Genomic DNA, 22,832 nt, shown 5'->3' with positions numbered 1-22,832 from the left:
TAGCAAGGTAGACATGGTTCCTAATCTCATGAATCTTATAATTTAATAAGAAAACAAAAGTTTAAACAAATAGTCTAGGCTTCCTGTGGCCAGAGTATGGAGAAGATTGGAAGGGAGCAGGACTGGAGGTGGGAGATCAGTTAGGAGCAAGAAAACCCAAGCAGAATATGGTGATGGCCTCAGTGGAGTTGAAGGTGTGTGTAAATAAAAGATGATATTAGAGATAAAGAGAAACTATGTGTTAGGAGGTGGAATTGATAACGTTATGGAATTTGGGTAATGGATGATGCCATTCATAGAGGAGGGATGAGATGGTTCAGTTTTCAAGATCCTAAGTTTAGAGAGCACGTAACACATTCAAGTGTTATGCCTCTGAACTTCACAATACATGCCGGGAATAGAAATGTGGATTTGGAAGTAATGAGCAATAAATGATAATTGAAGTCATGGGAATAGATAAGGTCAACTAGGCATCTGTAAAAGGAAAAGAGAAAATGGCCTAAGAGAGAATTCTGAAGCATACCATCATTTAAAAGATGAGCAGAAGACTGCTCTATGAAAGGCACTAAGAAAGAAGGGCCGAAAGTGTAGGAGGAAACTCCTTGAGCCACCTGGAGTCTAGGGAGGAGTGCACTGCGAGCAAGCATGTCAAGTGTTAATAAAAGCCAAGTAAGTAACGCCTGCGAATGCTTTGGGTTCCGCAACAAGGTCATTTGTGTCCTTGTGGTGAATAAACAGATTGTTGTGATTTGATGCATGAGGGGAGAGATGAGGAAGTAGACGCAGAATTAATAATCCTTTCATTAGTTGTGAGAGGAAGATAGGATTATTCTTGGAGAGAAAAATGGAGGGGAAGGGTGGTTTTATATTTCATTGTAATTGATTTGTTTGTTTTTAAGTACTTGAATATTGTTATGTACTTGAGTATTTTAAAAACTAATAGGAAAGAGCCAATAGAGAGGGAAAACATAGGAGGAAGAGAAATGAAAGAGCAAAGTCCAAGAAAAGGTGGGGGTGATGGAAAGACAAAAGATGGCACTTTCTTTTTAACAGAAGTTATAGAAAACAAGATATGGTTATAGATTCAGATGTATTTTTAGTTTGGCAAGAAAAGGATATTTTATGGTTTCTATATTTTCTGTGACGTTGGAAGCAAACTCATCTGCTGACAGAGAGGGATTTCAGCACTTTAGAAAGAATGTAGATTTGACTTTCTTCCATGGGGGATGGAAAAGCAGGCTAAAGAAGTAGGTCAGGACAAGAAGGAGGCATAGAGGGTCCACTTGAGGTATGCCAAGTTATGTGATCTTCTCAAGCAGTGTTTGGCAACCTGGACGTAAGTGCAAAATAGAGTTAGCTAGAATTGAAATTGTGCCAGGTGTTAACATGGAGAGACAGTAAGCAAGGAATTTGACAATAATGGTAAGAAAACTATTGAAGTGACAACGAATAGAAGCTAAAGTTTAATAAAGGAAGAGAAGAGGTGAGCTCATAGAAAATGTGGACTAGAAATCTTGGAAATCTTCTAAGAGATCTGAAACAATAGGATATTTTGGTCTGAGAATGGTTTTAGAGGGAGAGTGACCTTTGGTGTTAAACAGTTCCTCAGTGAGGAATGCTTAGCTGAAGTGCTGGTCAAGAAAGAGAGGCCAGAGTGTTGGATGGGTCATCCACATGGATATAAAATCACCTTGGATGATAGTGGGACTTGAGGTAGAAGGGAAGACTATGAATCAAATGCTAAAGACTTAGAGAGGCTAGATCGATAAGTAATAGCAATAGGAGGAGGTAGAACATGATGGCATATACATCAAAGGAACTGATTTTTAGAAACATCTTATTATTGAAGTATAACATACATTCACAAAAGCACACAAATCATATGTATACAGATTATTAATTATCATGTAGTGATTCTACCTGTGTAGGCATCATTCAGTCAAGAAATACATTTCTAAAGTCTCAGAAGTTCTCACCTCATACCTGCTTCCAATCACTTTCTCTCCCTTCTCCATAAATAAAACAACTGTTTTACTTCTCGAACCTTACTATATTAGTTTTGACTGTTTTTGAACTTTATATAAATCGAATCACATACTATGCATTGTACTTTTTAAATTTTGATTATGTAAGTGCAATGTTTGTGTGATTCATTCATTTTGTTGCATATAGCAGGAATTTGTTAATTTGTATTGCTACACAGTACAGCATTTTACTGTATGACTATACCACAATTTATTGATCTTTCTGCTGTTGATAGACATATGGGTGTTAGCAATGATCATTCTATACATATATACCATATACATCTCTTGGGTATATACCAAGAATAGAATTGCTGAGTTATGACTATGTTCGGCTTCAGTAGGTAATGCCAGTTTTCCAAACTATTGTATCAATATACACTCCCATCAGCAGTGTAGGAGTTTCATTGCTCCATATTCTGACCATTGTTCAATATTGTCAATTTTTAAAAATTTAACCGTTCTGGTGGATGTGTTTTTTGTTATTTCATTGTGGCTTAAATTTTATTTCCCTGATATTTATTAATGAGGTTGATACATTCCTATATGAATGAAGTACCTATTATTCTATTGGATGGCCTCTCTTTTTCTTATTGACTTGTAAGGGGTTTTATTATATTTTGAGTATGAGTTCATTAGTGGATAAATGTATAACTCCTCCTTCATGGCACCCAGACTTTTGATTTCCTTAATGATGTCTTTTGATAACCAGAAGTGTTTAGTTTTAATGTAGTCTACCTTATGAATCTTTTTTCTCTATGGTTGGTGCTTTCCATAGCCTGTTAGAGATCATTGTGTACCCAAAGGTCATGAAGATAGTCTATATCCAGCGCTGTACAATACAACTTTTTGCATAGATGCAAATGTATTCTACTGTTGAATGCAATAGTCACTGGCCGCATGTGACTAGTGAGCCCTCGAAATATGGCTAGCATGACCGAGGAACTGATTTTAAATTTTATTTAATTTTAATAAATTTAAATAGCCACATGGGGCTGTTAATTGTTTTGTTGGGCAGCTTTGTTATCTAGATGCTTTATTTTACCTTTCATATTATTTCTGTGAGCCACTGGGAATAGGTTTCTGTTTACGGTATGGGTTAAATTTAATTTTTTTTATCATGTGACTATCCAATTGGCACAACACCATTTATCAAAAAGATCATTCTTGGGCCGGCACGGTGACTCAGGCGGTTAGAGCTCCATGTTCCTAACTCTGACGGCTGCTGGTTCGATTCACACATGGGCCAGTGGGCTCTCAAACATAAGGTTGCCAGTTCAATTCCTGGAGTCCCGCAAGGGATGGTGGGCTGTGCCCCCTGCAACTAGCAACGGCAACTGGACCCGGAACTGAGTTGCGTCCTCCACAACTAAGACTGAAAGGACAACAACTTGACTTGGAAAAAAAGGTTCTGGAAGTACACACTGTTCCCCAATAAAGTCCTGTTCCCCTTCCCCAATAAAAATTAAAAAAAAAAAAAGATTATTATTCCCATGCTGCTCTGTCACTTTTGTTACATATTAAATTTCCACATACACTGAGGTCTGTTTCTGATTCTTTGTTCCATTTAATTGTCTGTCTTTGTGTCACTACCACACTATCTTTACTGTAGGTTTATAGTAAGTCTTGATATTCCGTAGAGAATGTTGCCCAATTTCATTCTTTTTCTTAGCTGTTCTTGACTCTTTTCACTTTCATTTAAGTTTTATAATCAGCTTGTAAATTTCTACAAAATCATGCTGGGACTGCTATTAAATTGGATCTGATATCAATTTGGAAAGAGTGGGAATATTTACAATATTGACTTTTTCAATCTATGAATATGGTATATCCTTTCATAATTTAGTTCAATTTTTTCTTTTAATATTGTTTTATAGTATTCTACTTACAGATCTGGCATATTTTTTGTTGAATTTTCTTAGCTTCTTGCTTTGTCTAGGGCATTCAGTGAATTGCTGAATAGAAATAGTGATATAGGCATCTCATTGCCGAGGGAAAGCTTTTAATATTTTAAGTATGAAGTTTGCATAGGTTTTATTGTGGGTATTCTTTATCTGATTAAGGACGTTTTCTATTTCTCTTTTACTTAGTGTTTTTTAAATGTTGATTTTTTTAAATCGAATAATTTATCTGCATCTTTTGAGATGATCAAATGATTTTCTTTTTTACTTTTTTAATATGGTAAATTACATTGATTGATTTTCAAATATTCAATCAACCTTATATTCCTGGGACAAAGTCCAACTTGGTTTTAATACACTATTCTTTTAATATATTGCTAGATTTCGTTTGATAATATTTTGCTTAGGACATTTTCATCCATATTCATAAGAGAAATTGGCCTGTAATTTTTCTTATAATGTCCTTGTGAATTTAGATCAAACATATGTTACTTTTATAAAGTGGGTTGGGAAGGGATCTTCCTTTTCTGTTCTGTGGAAGAGTTTATGTTATGTTGGTGTTATTTCTTCTTTAAATGTTTGAGAGAATTAATCAGGGAAGGTATCTGGGTCTGGAGTTTCCTTCATGGGAAGGTTTTTAATAATAGATTTGATTTCTTAAATAGATATGCTTCTATTCAGGTATCAGTCTAATTGTAACTTCTTTGAAGGTAGTCTTTCTTTTTTCTCTGCTTTCAGGATTAACTTCTTGGTTTTTTTAACTATCATATATCTATGTATCGTTATAGTCTTATATGTAACTTCCCTGACACTCATGGTTCCCTTTGATGTTTTTCATTGGTTTTTTTAAAAGTTCTTGGCCATTTTCTCTTCAAATGTATTGCTTCTGCCCAGGCTCTCTATCCTCTCTTTTGTTGACTCCAGTTATAAGCATTTAGACCTCTTCTCCATATCTCATGTTTCTGTTAGGCTCTTTTCCCCCAACTTTTGTTTCTCTGTGCTTCATTCTGGATTTTTTTTCTTTAAGACCTATCTTCCAGTTTCATCTATGTAAATCTTCTCTGAAAGCTTTTCATTGAGTTCTAAATTTGAGTTACAATATTTTCGGGTTTAGCATTTTAATTTAGTTCATTTAAAAACTTCCAGTTTTTTACCAAAATGTTCAAGCTTGTCTTGAAAACATTAATAGAATAGATGTCTGCTAAATTTCTTTATCTGAATCATCTGGGTTGTTTCTATTGTCTGTTTTTCTTTCGGGTTTCGGTCACGTCATATATATGTATGTCTTCTTTTAAATAGGAGCCAGATGTTGTGTATATAAAATTTACAGAGATAATTTAAGGCTCTAAGAAAGGATTTATTTCTGCTTCAAGCAGGCAGCTAGCTTAGGGTACTAGCAATTTCTGATCACGTTGATCCAGGTAAGGATTGAGATGTTTTTAAGCTGGTCTTTAGTTGCTATATTGGCTGATCTGTTTTTAATGCCCTTACTTGTGAAGTGTAGTCCTTCCAAACCACATCCAAAACCCTCATGTGTTTCCCAGGGCCACTCTTCCTTGGCATTCCCTGAAGTTTCAGAGTCAGCCCTACAAAGGAAAGGCAGCTCCAAATACCAGGCTCACGTTACTGGGCTTTCTTCTTCTCCTGATTCTTAGTCCTACAATCCCATGTTTTTGTAACTCTCCGATGCCTTCAAATAGATTGTTAAATGTTTTCCAGCTTGCCTAGTTCCTAATGGGAACAATGCTGGACATGGGACTCATTTGAGCTGGGGCTTTTGAAGAAGGTCATTGGAGAAACCATTTGGGACTGGCTGTGAGGTGGGATCACACCTGCCCCACCTCCAGGGACTGAGTTTCTGTTTGAGAGGGCTGCAAGGGAAAAGGAGTTGTTAGCGGCTGTCAGATTTTAGTCAGCACTAGAGTTAAAGGATATATGCTGAGAAGAGGCTGAGAAAGAGAGTTTGGAGTAGGGGAGGGTTAATATAAAAAGTGTTGTGATTTTTTTTTAGGATAGGTTGGATAAACTAGATGACATCTAAGTTTCCATGTAATTTGAAATTCTAGAATACTATTCAATGATCGAGGCCTCCATTTAGGTTAATTTAGAAGTTTAATTAGAACTTAAAATTTCTCCTATAGAGATAAGGAGGCTTATCATCATAAAGAAAACTTCCTGGTTTTAATTTCAGCACAATAGCTCCCAGTTGTAAAATACTGAACAGTTTCTTTCCTAATGCACAACGGGATTCTAAAAATCTTAAGTTCAAAGGGAACTAGTTGCAATATTATCGGCTAGGAATTTACAATTCTGTAGATCATTGTATAATACACATTTATGGAAACTGCCTCATTTCCTTACATCTTATACTGTATGATTTCATTATTTCTTATATATATGTATATATATAAGCTACAGGTTCTAGATTTTTCCCTACTCATGGTGTAAGTACGTGCAGTCATCTAACCTCTTCTGGGTCCTCATATTTATTCTCTTCTGTTTTTTCTCTCCCTAACTCTTTTTTGCCACTTCTCTGTCCATGCCATACTTTTCACTGTACTCTCTAGAATTCCTCTTCCATGGGAGGAAAAGCTTCCAACATTCTCAGCCTTTCCACTGAATATTCCTTTCAGCTATTGTCCTCCACTGAATCGTGGCTCTCTTAGGAGGATCCTGCTTCTCCTGCAGCCTTCTCTCCTGCATATCTCAAACTGCTCGTTTAGGCTCACAACTCCTTTATCTTTGTGTCCTATTTTTATCTCTTTTTAGGCCAGGGCTAACTCACTGTGGACTCTATTTGTTACTCTCAGGTACTACCTCCTAAGACTCTCCCCATTCACATACTCATATATTCCTATTCTAGCAGCTACCCCAACTTCACGAGTCGTTCAATCCATTTACCCCTCTACTTTTTACTGTTACTACCTCTATACCTCACTGTTCTCACCTCTCTCCATACCCCGTGGTTGCATGGTTCCATGGCCCAGGTCAATAGTCCTTCTCTTTTAAACACTTTACTATCTTGTATCTCTCTCATGGTGTACCTATATCCAAGCAATTGAACATCTCTGGAAAGAAATCACACAATCACGTTGTCAAGGCTCACTTCAAATTGATGACCACAAATCTCAAAAGGACATGCAGAACTGCCAAGCTGCCCTTTGCCACTCTTCTAGTAAATCCACTTTCCCACTCCTCAAGGGCACTGTTTTACTGTTTCCTGTCATGGCTCCAGCTCCTCCTTCCCTCTCATACCTCACAATCAGACTAGATACAATTAGGAGAGTCACCTCATTTTCTCAGCACCAACGCTCAAGCCTTCAGACATCTATACCCACACACTCTGCCTTAACTCTTGTTACCGTGGGGAAAGGGTACCTGCCCCCTTCCCAACACTAACCACTGCCTTGTGCCATGGATCCTGAACCCTCTTCCTTCTCAAAGATGATTCCTACAGTGACGCCCTTTTTCTTCTGTCTCATCGTGTCTCCCTGCCACAGGATCCTTCCCATTGCTATACGAGCATCTTTATTTTCACCTATCTTGAGAAACTTTCCCGTCAAAGGTTATGAAGAGTCAAATCACAGCTAAGTACAAACAAACCTCTTAAATATTTGGAAAGATATTCAAGCTGACTCATAAATAAAAACTACACTGATATGACATTTTTGACCTACCACATTAGCAAAGATAGAAAAGTTTGAAAACATCTTATTGAGAAGGGTATGGGGGAAGCAGTATTTTCATTGGGAGCAAAGACAACCTCAGTGGAGGTCAATTTGATATTATATAGAAAAATAACCAAATGCGTATGCCCTTTGACCTAGCGGTCTTACTTCTCGAGTTCATCCTGTATTAGACCTATAAGTGTTACAGAGTCTCTCCATGGCTTTGTAGACATTCTGTATCTACCTTCTCTTTCTAAGTGGTTCTATACAGTTCCATGTCTTTAAGTACATTTTATATGCCAGTGACTCTGAAGTTAAACCTTCATCTCAGAGACCCCTGAGCACTTCAGATTAGTTTATCTAAACAGTCTATGTGATAGTGTGACACTACCTCAAACGTAAGGTGGTTCACAAAGGATTGACTTTCCTTTTCCCTAAATCCACTCCCTCTCTCACCAAGCCTTTTCATTTCAATGAATGATTCCACTATCCTCCCAGTTTCTCAGGCCAAAAAAACTAACAACATCTTGTATTTCACTTAGTTCTGAACTTTTTGCCTCTATTTATTTCTTGACTCTATTCCATCTTTAACTCATCTTAACTCAAAGATACTGATTTCGCTTCTCACACTCCAATTGCTGTCTTAAACTTTGCCTTTGGACTTGAAACAAGTTATTATTTTCCAAGTTGATAGTTTAGGTTCCTCCTGACCATGGTCCCGGATTGTCATCTCTCCCCGCCTTCGCTGCTTCCAACTACCTCTCCCCTGTCCTGCCTGGTGACGACCACTTTGCTTCATCTTTTTAGGCAAATCTCGGAGCGAATGCTCATAGGACTCATAAGTGACGGATACGGAAAACTTAGAATGTCCATGTGTTAATTTATAATTATGAATTGTAACTGCCAAGTGAATGGGAAAGATTATGTCAACTGTTCAGCATTGAGGAAGATTATTGGGAGCCACCTTATGAGAATATTATCTGAGAATATAACCTGGAAGCACAACAAGAAGCACAAGAAGCACAACAAGGAAAATTAGATGATTTTAAAGGTAACATCTAGCCTGGTGTGGCCAACTCTACCATGCATATTCCTGCCAACTAGTCTAGGTACTTTATCATCTGGTCTATTAGAATGTAGAGTTCAGGAGACCTTTTGTGCTCACCATGGAATTCAGTGCTTAGCACATGTGTGAACACTCCCAGAATTCTCTATCCTGTATTGTGCTACATGAGCACTGCCAACGTCAGCTCTTTGACTCCCATTTTTCCCTGATCTCTACTAATTCTCTCTCTTCTATTGACACGTTCTTTCTGAATTAGTCAACCAAAGTTGCACTCTCTCCATCTTGGGCCTTAGATATTGTCTTTTAAACTAACCTAATAAAATTGATCCCAAACACTTGGGGTTTATTTCACCAGTTTAATTATGAAGTTCTGCCGCATTGTCACTTCTGTGCACTGCCTAAATGACTCTTTGGTCCAACTGTGTGTCTAGAAGCTAGAAGAGAAAGACGTCTGCTCATACTCATGGACTTCCACATAGTAATCTTTGAACCCTACGTCAGAATCCACAGATATTTAAATATTAATGACTTAGGGTATTTCCAAAAATGTAACTGATCTTCAAGAATATAGACTTACCACGAAAAGAATGGGCACAAAATCTGAAGGCAATGTAAATAAAGTGGACTAGAACATAAAAATATGCGTGATAATGAGCTAAATGTATGATATATTATAAGCTTGATAGGAATAATTTAGTAGAAGCAGATGAAGACTACTAATTTACAGAAGATTTACAGTTGCATTGTTGTTGCAACAATTATAATTGGGTCCCAATTATAATTGCTATTATGATTAGACTAATGGGATAAGCTTATTTTTAATATGAGAAAAATACAATCAAGGCTTGTCCTTATCCTTCCTGTGTAAAAGAATCTGAGTAATAAAGTGTCACTATCTACATAAGTCAGGGCTCTTGCGCTTCCTGAGAAGAGGACTGTCGGCCTCTCAGAACGAGAGATCATTGTTCAGACCAGGCTGTGGCTTACTGAGGGCCTTCTGAGGAGGAGTGTATCTCTCAGGTACAGGAGCTCTCTCATGAAATGGCAGGCAACACTCATCCAGTTCCTTTGGGGAACCAAATGAAAATTGGCAGCGAGGGAACAGCAGACAGGATAATATTCTCCTGGGCCCAGGGGACAGGGACCATGTGTGTTTCATTCCCAGTACCTAACCAAGTACCTGGCACATAAGATGCTTGTTAAATATTTACTAAATAATATGAATGATTGGTAACACTGTGTATTTTACCACTTTTATTTATTTATTGTTGCATATAAAATGACCCCCAAATTTGGTGGCTTTACATTTATTATCTTCTATTTTCTGTGGGCCAGGAAAATAGATGTGGCTTTCTTGGGTCCTCTGCTGGGAAGGGTCTACTTTCTCACTCACTCACGTGATTGTGGGTAGGACTCAGTTCCTCTCAGGCTGTTGGACTGAGGCCTCTCCATAGAGCATCTCACAATATGACAGCTTGCTCCATCTGAGCAAGGAAGTGAGAAGGCAAAAGAGTGCCGGCAAGACAGAGAGTGCTAGTACTATAGAAGTCACAGCCTTTTGTAGCCTAATCATGGAAGTGACATCCCGTCACTTTGGTCATAGTCCATTCATTAGAAGCAAGTCACTAGGTCCAGCCCACATAAAGGGAGAGGGGATTACACAAAGAATGAATACCAAGAGATAAGGATTATTGAGCCATTTCAGAAAGCTGCCTACCAGATCTTAAGTTTTCTTTAGTAATAATATTCTCATAAAAAGAATATTAAGTTTTATATATCTTTTAAAAAGACATTTGCATTAAACATGCCATATTTGTTAAGAAACATCATTTCTTTCCTGAAATAAAAAACAAAGGTTAACACTGATAAATACAGCACCTGCATTAACCATATTTTAAAAATATTTCCAGATTGTTAAATTGCAATAAATACTGACCTTCTGAGAATTCAAAGGCCCAAATACAAGGGAGTGTATTGGAGCAGGCTTAATCAATGTTTAGTGATAATGGAATGTAAAATCGAAAAGCCAAGGATAGAAATCAAATTGCTTTTCTGCAGAAAGATCCTCAACAGTTGAAAAACTGCTCTATAAAACTAAAGAACAGCTTGATGATTTAGAAAATAGAAACTGTAGAAATATTCTGTAGATCCAAGATATGTCCCCACTGCTTATTAGCTTGTCTGTTTAAGAGCAAAGAGGAAGGGCAACAAAAAGATTAAAATTAGGGAATTTTGCTCTGGCCTTGAAGCACACTGGTTTAGGACTATTAACTCTAAGTATATCTTGGGTTAAAAATAAATCTTCTGCCCTTTTATTTTCAAGTAACTTTCTTTTTTCATCTCCAAACCAGAGCACAGACATGTGATTAATTTATATTCAGACTTATTTGATGAACTCTTTAATGAATAAATTTTGATGTTCAGATATGGAAAAATTATTCACTATATCCACAGTAATAGTATTGTTTTAAAACAACATAATCAAGTTAGTCATCTCAGCAACTTATATAACTTCAAGAATGCTAATTGGATGTGTACAGGATGGGAGATCAATGACAGACTGGCAACACTTCAGCAAAAGCCACTTGTAGATACTTAACCTATGACCAGGAAATGTCTTAGCCTAGCAATAGATTATTCTAATATGCCTAACCAATAGAGCTCATACTATGAGTCATTTAATTAGATTTATTTGAGTCTACAATTATAAGAATGAAGATGGTAGCCGCAACTATATTTGTCTTTTTATATGAAACCCATTTCATAGAAGCAAAATGCTTAACCCTCCTGTAAGAATGCTTACACCAATAGAAAACTTGGAAAGGTCATGAGCTTTGCAATTAGTCAGATATCAGTCAGTCTCTGCCTATTCCCTTGGTCGCTGTGTGACCTTGAGTAAGTTGCCTAACTTCCCTGGAAATTCAGTGTCTGCCCATATTAAATGGGAGAAATGATGATGGCGATGGTGATGATGATGATGATGATTGCAGCGAAACATGTATTAAGCACCTGTTATGTACCAGGAACTATGTTATGCTTTAGCTCATTTAGTCCTCACAATAACCCTATGAGGCGTAAATACAATTTTTATCCCATACTTGTCCTATTACACACACACACACACACACACACACACACACACACATATACAGAGGAAGTCTTTCAATCTGTCCATTACGTGGTGATTTCACCATTTCCAACTTTTCTCCTACCCCAGAACTGTAATCACAGATTTTGGCTGCATTCTTTCTTCTTCTAGTGAAAGAGGCAAGTTCCTTGAGGAAGCTTATATCCCCACAGATGATTAGGGGTCATTTTAGCTTTTTGTACTATGTGGTTCTTTTCTGCTACAGGTTCTAAATGCTTTTTTTCTCAATTTCTAATACTTTTCATTATGCTGACTCTTTTGGGATGAGTAACCTTAAATTCATGTGTCTTATTTTTCATCTTTGAGTTACGTGTGTGTGTGTGTGTGTGTGCAGAATGATCATTGCTATTATAACTTGCTTTTATTAAACAAGTTCAGTTGTTTTGGATGCAACAGCCAAGATGGAATGGTGGAGATAGACCCATCATCACTGGACGATATCAGTTTCTATCATCTCCTATTTACTACCCATATCAGAGGTTATTTTTACATGAATCCAGAGTCCATGCTTTTTCTAATATGTAGTTAACAATCTGAATGACACATTTTTTATAGTACCACAATAATTCCGTCTATTACATCACTTAATTTATGGGAGTGCTAACACCAAAATCGATAAACATTATTTCTGAAATGTCAAGAGTGTTAATGGTGTGATTAAAAAAGAAAAATATTCTAAAGTCTCTCTGCACAGAACCCTTTGATGTACTGTTGTCGAGGCGTACCTACCCAAAGCTGTGATATGGAAGGCTTAAATCATTAAGACTCCATCAACTTTAAAAATGTGTGTCCAGAGTTATTTTTAACCACACGAATCTTTTGTGCCATATTGTGGAATTCTGTTAGCAGAGAGAGAGAGAAACTACATGTCTCAGAGAAGATTGTCTCAGGATGTTTTGAGACATATCAACAGTTGCTAAGAAACCACCGCTAATGCTTCTGGGAAATTCTGTAATATTTCACTTAGAAATAGGGAGAACATTTTTTAGAGCAAAGCTTCTTAGACAAGGAAAGCATATGAAGGGTGATATTAAGGAACGGTTTCAAACTGGAAAAAGTATTTTAAAGTTTCCTAGAAAATTGAGTTTAAACGGGGTTTCTTAGTACCATATATAATTGCCTCTTACAGAATCCTGTAAGCTTTCATTTACATCTGATTTTAGAACAAGCAGCATTTTAAAATCTGGTCACATTTCAGTTTATTTTCCATGATTGATGCTTTAAATGGAGATTAGTACTTCTTTTCACACAGAATTAATTAGCATGCTAGGATAGTGGTTCCACTGACTCACTTCTCTTTTAGTGAAAAAGCTATATTAATAGTAAACATTTAATAGGCACTGACTATTTAGTAGGTTCTACAGAGACATAATCTTGGCATGTAATAGTTGTATACCCACACAGTCCTCTCTGATTAGCTGTGGCATTGTACACAGTGAAGACACCTTCACCAGCTACTTTCGCGGAGGCTTGTGTTGCCGTGGGAGTCGGGCTAGCAGCCTAACACCAACATTGGGCTTGTCACTTGCAACATCCGCACATCTGACAGCTGAAGTCCACCTGGCCACAGAGAGGAGGCTTGCCCCACGTGGGAACATCACTCTCAGACAAGCTGATTTACCTGTACCATCCAATCTACATGCTTTATTACTTCTGGGCTTATTATTAGAATCGGGAGAAAATCGCAGTTACTCATTTTTTCTCTTTCTCTTTCTCTCGTCCACAAGCATTAAATGAGCACCTATTATGAGCAAGGAGCTGGGGTTAGGACACAGTTAACACACAGTCCTTGACCTCAAAGGATTTATATTCTGGTGGGGAAATAGTTCTTCAGACAAGCAATTGCAAAACAGCAGGATAAGAGCCACCTTGAAAGTTGCATAAGGAGCTAGGGACAGAACAAGTGCAGTTTTTCTTCCTGGGAGAAAGAGCAGAGGCCTCACACGTGGAGTAACGCTCCAGCTGAATAGGAGTTTGTTGGTAATACCCATGGGGAAAGGGGGAGAGGGAGGTGTGTGCAGGGTTCCACGGCACGACCAGGGAACAGGCACCAAGCAGTCCTTCCATGCTGGTGCCCCGGAGTGGAGGAGAGCGGCAGAGATGGAGCAGGAGAGGCGAACACACGCCGTATCATGGATGGCTTGTTCTTTCAACATAAAAGCTGTGATTCTTCAACTTCTTTTGAAACAATAAAAACCTTTATTCGTTTTTTTTTTTTTTGGTTGGAAGACTACTGCAGTGGACCAATAAAATTGGGGATGGAGAAAAAGGAATAATATTACAGAGAAATGTTAGGAGGGAAAATATATGACTTGGTGAAGAGCTAGGGGTGGGTACAAGTTGAGGAAAAACATATTCCAACACTGTTCAACACACATAACTTCTTCCTCTTGGGATCTCCATTTGTCTATGGCCCCCTCTATACACCACACTGCCCTATCACTCCAGGCCTTTTCTTCGGTGTTTCTCTGTCAGGAACCCTTTTCCCACCTGGCCTAATGGTCCTCTCCAAGCTAACATGGCTATCCCTTGTGATGTCTGTGCATTTCTCTAGTTAGGAAACCAACTGAAAACTGTTCAAGGATATATCTCTCCTGCTTAAGTGCAACCTCTTCTATAGTAGGGGCTGTGTTTTGTTTTGCTTTATGTGACATGCATGAGCAGGATGTGCCCTTTGCATAAGTAAGGACTAATAAATGTTCATTGACGCGAACTGATCTGATAGTTTTTGAAACTACGAGTACTACGTATGTACATTTTTTTGCCTTCAGGTTGCAGATTAGGTGTCACGTGCAGTAATCATTTAGGAAATATCCAGATGTCATTCATCACAGGGACAGTGCAACCCTGGCAACATTTCTTGGTGTTTCCACTTGTCTTGTTGTCTGTGCACCCTGAGGCCTTCCCAACAGCCAGACAAGCCAAGTGCTAAGGCAGCATTGGGCCATTTGACAGAACTCAGCATCCACAGTATAGAGATGATTCAAGGAACTGATGCTGACAATGTAAGATGTAGCATGCAAAAATGCAGATACAAATAAATAAAAATAATGATAGCTGCATATAAATAAGAGTCAAATGAATGATTCACACTGTTATGTGCTAGAGGAATATAGAGGAGTTACAGAAGGCCAATAGTCCTGGAATACATAGTCAGCAGTCTCAGCATTAATTCCTAGTCTGAAGCCTTAACTCTGCACCCCAATCAGGATAGTCCCGAAATAAATACTTTCCTCGTGTTTTAGTGAATATGTTAACGGAGAAGCTTATATCAATCAGAGTTGCATTAAAGGTCATGCTTGAAGTAGGCCAAACTGTGATGAGGATTAGTGCCTTCCTTTCTTCCTATGTTAGAGAAGCAGACGCTCTCAGGAAAAATGTCTGTGATGGTTTGACTAGGACCCTCTCTCCAGTGTGATGGAAAGAGCAGCACCACTCTTGGTGATGGTGTGCTTGTTTCAGGTGTAACCATTTAGTCAGACAAACAGTGAGTCAGCATAAAGTCCATAATACAAACAATGGCACGGGGCACATTTCGTTGTGAAGGTAAAGGTTCCCTGGATACATGGAGGGAAACTCAGAAACAGTAATACTGGACGCCGACCCATAGGTCATCCCACTGAATACCGTATTATATGGAGTCATGATTAATATCTGACACCATTTTTCCTGTGACACGACAAGACAGGGTATAGTTGTGATACCTTAATTTACCAATTGAAGAATGAAGCTAAATAGAACTCTCATCACAAGGAAAAAAGCCACTTTTTTCTTTTTCTTTTTTTTTCATGTTTATATGAGATGATGGATGTTAACAAAATTTGTTGTAGTAGTTATTTCACAGCATAGGTTAAGTCAAATTATTATGCTATATACCTTAAACAGTGTTGTATGTCACTTATATCTCAATAAAACTGGCGGGGGGGGGGAGAATAGAATTAAATAAATGAGATGTAGTATAACGTAGTGGTTAAGAACAGCTAATTGAGTGCTAAACTGCTTGGATTCAAATGCTTGCTTTTCCAAACTCATTGTGAAACCTAGAGGAAGTTACTGAGCCTCTCTGTGCCTCAATTTCCTCATCTGCAAAATGGTGACAATAGTTGTACATACTTCATGGAGTTGCTACATGGATTAAACAAAATCATACATATAAAATATTTAGAATAGGTTCTAGCACATAACAATGCCACACAATAAATATTAGGGATCACTGTTATTAATGATCGTATCTCAAGTTGATAATAAAAACGTGGTCTTTATTATTCAGCAAATTCAAGATTAATATTACGAGGTGGCTAATATAAGATGTCAGCTCAAATAACATTATACTTTCATAGAGATAAATTCATATTTGTTTTGCCATCAAACAATCATCATTTTGTGGACCATCTGGTAGTGATTATAGCGTTATGGAAATGTGCCACTGGGGTAAACAGCAGCCCAGGTGGAGATGGCCCTAGGCTCTGGAAGGTGGAAGACGTTCTTCAGGATTTCGAAGGTACATCGACTGTGCAGTTGCATAGGCATGAGTGGAACTGTACATGCCAGGATAACAATCAGGACGTATTGTTCTTCAGATTTCAAAGAAAACAAGTTTAATGCTTAAGAAATGTAGTCACACCATCTCTGATAAAGAATAGCATTGTGATTTGTATGCCATATACTTGGTTTTAACAAGGCATTTGATTCAGTTCAGCACATTGGTGGGTTAGAAAATCCTGCAAAGACAGGCTGTGTAGGGAAGTTTATAAGCAACATTTGTTTGCTCTGCAAGGAAATGATGGTGAGAGTTATAGATGCAGACAGAGATAGCAAATACATTTACCGTGACTAATAGCACCAAAGAAGGCGGCATTCAGTATACCATTCTCATCTGCTATGTGGTTGTTTGTTTGTTTGTTTGTTTGTTTGTTTTAAGATGCCCTTTGTTGTCGTCAAAGATAGCAACTCAGGTACTAAACATGAAGGTTAGGTCAGATAAGAATGCATCTGATCTCTACCCTACTTAGAAGGCAAAAACAAAGCATTATTTAGGATATAAACAACCTTCTTACACATTGTCCGCATGCCGATGGCTGCACACAGGTGGCTCACAGTCAGAATGATGAATAACAGTGGTTGGTGGATTTGCTAAGCTGTGTATCACTTCGGTCATATTATCAATCCCCAAGCAGAGAAAAGTTCTTTGAAATTTCTCTGGATCACCCTTGAAAGGTAGAGATCAATTCCATCATCTCAGTGGCATCATCTCTTGAAATCAATCAGTAATAACCAACAAACAGAGATTTAGTGGTGGTGTGTGTAACAGGCACTGTGATGGACAGCATTGCTCTGGAAACAAATCCATAGCAGGGTCTTCTTTTCCACAGATTACATAGCAGAATTAATCAATAATAATAAGTTACATAATGAGACAACTGTAAAGAAGTGCTACAGGCAATATATGAAACAGTACCAGACCACTGATAGAGATTATAAGAAGAGAGTTTATTTATTGTGACCTGAAATGGTTCTGGAAAGACTTTTTGGAGAGAGAGAGAGAGAGAGAGAGAGAGAGAGAGAGAGAGAGAGAGAGAGAGAGACACTTGAGATTATCTTTGAATACTTGGTACGTAAGTGGGGAGAGATACGTAGAATTATTCCAGGTAGGCGACTAGTACAGAGATGGGGAAACACAAGGTGTCCTGGCAGTAGAGAGCAAATCCGATTAACAAGAGTAGAAAATACATGACGAGCCAGGTTTCTAAAGCTAGGAATTGCATACCTTTAAGGATATGTAGTGGTAGGTCAGGGCGTGACAAGACACAGGATAATTACAAGTCCATAGAAGAAGAGCAACCGAAGAACCTTTGTTATCGTCTTTGCTGCTGTGAATTTAGGGCTTGGAATAGTCCCTGGAATGTGATGTGTGCTCAGAGAAGCCTTCCCTCTTGTCAGTGATTAGGGGTAACTCTGATAGATGATAAGGCTAGAAAAATAGTCTGATGGCAGCTTGCAGAGAAACTGAATGGAGGATTGCACAGTTCAAACTTTAATATATGAGAGAGAGAGAGAGAGAGAGAGAGAGAGAGAGAGAGAGAGAGAGAGAGAGAGAGAGAGAGAAACCTAGGGCTACAAATAGCCAGTCTTCAGCATATATATGAACCCCTTGAATACAAATAGCCAGTCTTCAGCATATATATGAACCCCTTGAATCATAGGCATAACACCTGTGTGCACTATGCATTATTCTAAGGTCCATAACTCTTGTTAGATATTGAAAGGGATCCATGCCCCCACCCCCAGTTGAGCTTTGCTTAATAAGCAGTAGGTAAGAAGGAATCTTATCTTATATCAAGAGAGTGATATAAAATTGATAATTGGTATGATGAATCAGGTATCTGTTCAGGGAAAGGGAGTGGAGAGACTGCAGCAAAGGAAACCAGGTAGGGGGCTGTACAGGCTGAAAGGGAAAAGATGGCTGTGATGGCCCCATGTGTGGGACCGATTGTCTTCAAGGAGACTGAGGAAAGGGGAGGTATTTAAAGGAAAGCTATGCTTTGAGGGATACTGACAAAATGTTCATGGAGAAGATGGGGAAATGAGAGGCAGTGAAGATAGAATCAATTTCCAAAGAAATCAACCAATCAACATTTATTTATTCAAGTCTCTTGAGTCTTCACCACTTTGTTGTAAGGCTTTCATTTAAGGGCTCTCTCTGTTCCTGTCACAATGAAAACTGAGACCTTCCTTGCAAGGCATGAAAGAAGGACTGGGGTGCCCCCCCCACCTATTAAAAATAAGAATATCAGTGAATCATAAGCTGCAAACTCCCATGAATGCAAAAATTTAAATAGTTTCTTTCAAAATTATCTGAATTCAAATTTCTGGTTAAATTCGTGGAAGTTGAAATATTTTCAAATATTTGGGTGCCTCTGTTTTTGCAGGTGTTGAGTTGACCAGTTAGATAATTAAGACCTTTCACTTTCTCAATGTCACATATTCCCAAGTCAAGATTTCAATTTTGTAGATGTTTCAGAAATAAGAGTCCCTCACTGTCTCAGTGCAAATTAGTTTGGGTTGGTCATATTTAATGAGAGAATATTAGAATCCTGAAAAATAACATATTTCATAAGTAAAAACAAAGAAACAAACAAAAACCTTGTGCCTTCACCACAGATGATAAAAACATTTGGGGACCATCACATTAGGGGAATGTTCCCATTTGCCCTTGATCACCCGAGTCAGTAGGGAAAATGAACCTTCTGGGCCCTAAGTTAAACCCACCCAACTGTTTGCAGTTCATCATATCTGGAAGGCAGAGGTCAAGAGGGAGCTGTGGAAAGGATACACTGTCTTCAAAGGTGAAATATAATAGTTTCTTCCCTTCTTTTTTTTTTTTTTTTACCTTTGCTTTCCAAGCAGATTCCAAGCCATTCCAGCTGCCATAAGTGTTCTCAAAACTAAAATTACCTAGGCCCCATTGCCGGACGGTGAATATGGCTGTATCGGAGCCAGCCAGTTAGGGCCTCTGGTGCCATAGCCTGTGCTGAAGTCCTTTTCAGACAGCCTGGTTCCTTCCTTGCCCGAGTTCACGCAGCAGGTATATATTTTGGAGCCTCTCCGTGCCTGCTGGGTGATTGGATGGCTCTCTGGCGGTCTCTGGTGGTGAACATTATATATGCTTCTAGAGGGAACTGCCCAGTACTTGACTCCTTTAGAGCAAATGCAAATGCAAAAAAAAAAAAAAAAAGGAAAGAATACACTAAAATTCTCTGGTGTGAGCCTAAGTCCAATACTAACTTCTAGCTATAACTCAGAAAGATCACTATGTTGTTTATATATGATACGGAGTAGCATCTTAGAGTAAATTATCCTTATAGCATTTAAACATTCTCTCTCTCTCTTTCTCTCTCTCTCTCTCTCTCTCTCTCTCTCTCTCTCTCTCTCTCTCTCTCTCTCTCCCTACTTCTCCCTCTTTCTCCCTCTCTCTCCCTCTCTCTCTCTTATCCTCTCTTCCTCTCATCCTCTCTCTCCCTCTCTCTCTCTCTCCTTCCCTCTCCCTCCTTCTCCCTTTTCCTGCCTCTCTCTCTTCCTCCCTCCCCCTCTCTCCCTCTCCTTCCCTCTCCTTCTCTCTCCACACACATTAAAAAACACACCAAAAACGCACATTATTCAAATGGTTTTTCTAACAAGCAATTTCCCAAGATATGTCTGTGGCTGTATATAACTGTATTAAGTTTTTGACTTCCAGCTCTCTATATATCTGAAGATTAAGCCTCTTAATTATCACAGTTGCAAATGTCCGTTTTAGCCACTTGCTATCTTGTTGTACCAGTAAGTGAAATGGACATGCTAAGTTGTTATATTAAAGAGAACTGGTATGTATGCCTCAACACATACATTTTCACACCACGTGCTACTAGGTACATGAGAGTTCTTTTCACGTCTTTTCTTTTTAATTCTTGGTAGAGCGTGTATAATCAGTAGCATAAACATCCATTAGTCAGTTCAGCCTTCCCTGAAGTATTAGTATTCTAAACAATCCTATTACCAAAGCATTATTTTGATATTTTATTAAAAGTCCTACAACCCTAGCATTGCTATCCACAAACACAGTTTTATGCAATTAGGATTATAATGGAAACTTTATTACAGTGATATATAACTTGTATCATCCTAATAAAAGTTCTTGTATGTAGCAATGCTTTAATAATGTTGTTTCTGTAACAGTGATTCCTTAGTAATGGAGCTTCTCTCATGGCAACTTCATTATTAGGAAATGATTTCAGTAATAGAAATGCAAATAAAGATTTTGCAAGGAGCATTTTATGCATGGCTCTATTACTGACCTGCAAGCTTTTCATGCATTACATCTCATCATTATAAACCTACCATGTAGATTATAGTGATGCTTATTACTATCCTGTTACAGTTTAGCATTCGTGTCCTTCCAAATTATTGAAATTAACTGCCATTTTAAAGTAAAATTCAAGGGTTAAAATAATTTGAATTTTAATTAAATTTTGTTTCTAAAGCATTAAAAATGGCTCACAAACCTTCTCTAACATTTACTGAGACTGCGTGGACCGACAGTTTTCAAACTGGAGCGTATACCTCCTTGGATGTATGTGAAGACTTCCCGAAGGACATGTGGGTATGGAATGAATTCCCAGACCTTCTACCACCACATGCACCCTCCCATAAATCCATCTGCTGGAAAAGGCACTTGGGGTCGAGATTTTTCCTTTCCCACATCCCCTTGTTGCCTCTCTCCCACTGTACAAAACAAAGGCCTACCTCACTCCCATCCCATCCCTTACCATGGTGCTCAGCCAGGACACCAAACAAAGGAACAATTTGACACCACTTTATTGACCCTCTCTCATCCCAATCCATATGTTTAAGAGTCAGGATGTACAGGGTAATGGTTAAGGACCTAAGCTCTGGAGCCAGTGAGTCTGTATGTGGATTCAGGTTCTGCGACCTTGAGGAGCCATTTAAGCCTTTTCAACCTCAGTTTCTGCATCTAAAAAATGGGGATAATAAGAGAAGGGTATTGTGAGGATTAGGTGGGTTCATACACATATGAATAAAGTATGACCTGTAGGTTATACTAAATGATGCTATTAACTCATGATTTCCAAAACTATTTCACTTTATATGTTTATTTGTTTATTAAATTTTATATTTATTTTGTTTTGATTAACTGAGTACTACTAATAATTATAATGACAACTCAGACATCTTAGTTAACAGAGCAAAACGGTCACAGGAAATTTTGGAAAATAAACTCCTTTCTCTCTCTCTATGTATATATATTTGTTTACAAGAATATGATCAATAAAAAGCTTTTAAGCATAAAATATACATTAGGATAAAGTTCTTTGAGAGAAGCAGATGAGATGAATTCAAGGAGAAAAATATAAAATATCCACTTGTTCATATTTTTAAAAATGAATGATGGTGGGTATTATAGCACTGTGGCATTTATTTTCGATTGAGTGCATTTAAGAGAATGACATAATAGCATTATTTTAAATTGTAGGTATATGTAAAATAGTATGTATATTTAAAATTGTCAACATTTACAATTCAGAGGAAAATTACATCCTTTACAACTATTTAATGAAAAATTTTAGCAGTCAGCTTATGTGCCTAGGGGTATGTAGATATATAGTTTGTAAATGTAGGTGTATGCAAGCAAAAATGTTCAAAGACATTGGAATAAAACACTCATTTATAGGAGTAAAGATGTAAGTGAAAGTAGAGGTATAAAATTACCTTTATAATTTGTTTTCTGAGTACTAGGTATTAAGAATATAGGTATTAAGAATACTGTGATTCTTATCAACTTATAAAACTATGTAAAATTCTAGAACTCTGAGGCTCCTTTGGCAGAAAGGCATTTTGACTCTGTGTGGACTAACCTGACTGAATGTCTTCAGTCTTTCACAGAGAAGGTTGGCGTGGAGACAACAGGATATTCCCAGGTTGATTAGTAATGCTTTGGAGAGAGCTCTTGGCTTTGAATGGGAAGCTGGGTTTGTCCTTTGATCTGTTTGTGGAAGGGACCCTTTCGGAATGATTCTTGTCCTGAGGCAGAAATGGAGAGGCCCTATGGCTGGGCGAATGCTCTGAGAGTGTCCTTCCTGCTGGAAAAGACAGCTGTTACTACTGCTAGAGGAGCACCCACTAGGACAAGAAAGAATGAATGGGCCTCTTATGAGGGACATCCTAGAAGTGGACTATTTTCTACCTAGAAAAATAAGAAGTGTGGAAGAAAATGTATATGCCCTCAGGTGTGTTTAATTCCCATTATACTTATGTCAGTTTGACATGCACAATTTTAGTTTTCATTCTTAATTCGTGCCATACCTCAAGATGAAAGTTTGGATGCTGTTTTTATACTGGGCAGGTTTCATGTCAGCATATCCATAGTTGTAACCATAATGAATATACAATTTTATGTGCTGGTTTTTACACTTAACATTACTTTCTAGACCCTTGCCAAGGAAAGTAGAGCATTTTAGAGGAGTGATA

The 22,832-nt window shown here is 38.0% G+C and overlaps 1 protein-coding gene across 4 annotated transcripts in view; it reads left to right on the top strand.

The window, feature by feature from the left end:
• ATG10 (autophagy related 10) overlaps nucleotides 1–22,832 on the top strand; it is a 312,754-nt gene that overhangs the window by 267,400 nt on the left and 22,522 nt on the right. Inside the window, exon 7 of one of the 4 annotated variants that reach the window (XR_013993689.1) lies at nucleotides 8,401–8,644. The exons of the other annotated variants lie outside the window; for them this stretch is intronic. The gene's annotated coding sequence lies outside the window, so the exon portion shown is untranslated. The remainder of the gene's footprint in view (nucleotides 1–8,400; nucleotides 8,645–22,832) is intronic. 4 annotated transcript variants of the gene reach the window in all.

The sequence above is a fragment of the Rhinolophus hipposideros genome, assembly GCF_964194185.1.
Source record: "Rhinolophus hipposideros genome assembly, chromosome: 7".
NCBI lineage: Eukaryota > Metazoa > Chordata > Mammalia > Chiroptera > Rhinolophidae > Rhinolophus > Rhinolophus hipposideros.
This window is presented reverse-complemented; position numbering and strand designations above follow the sequence as displayed.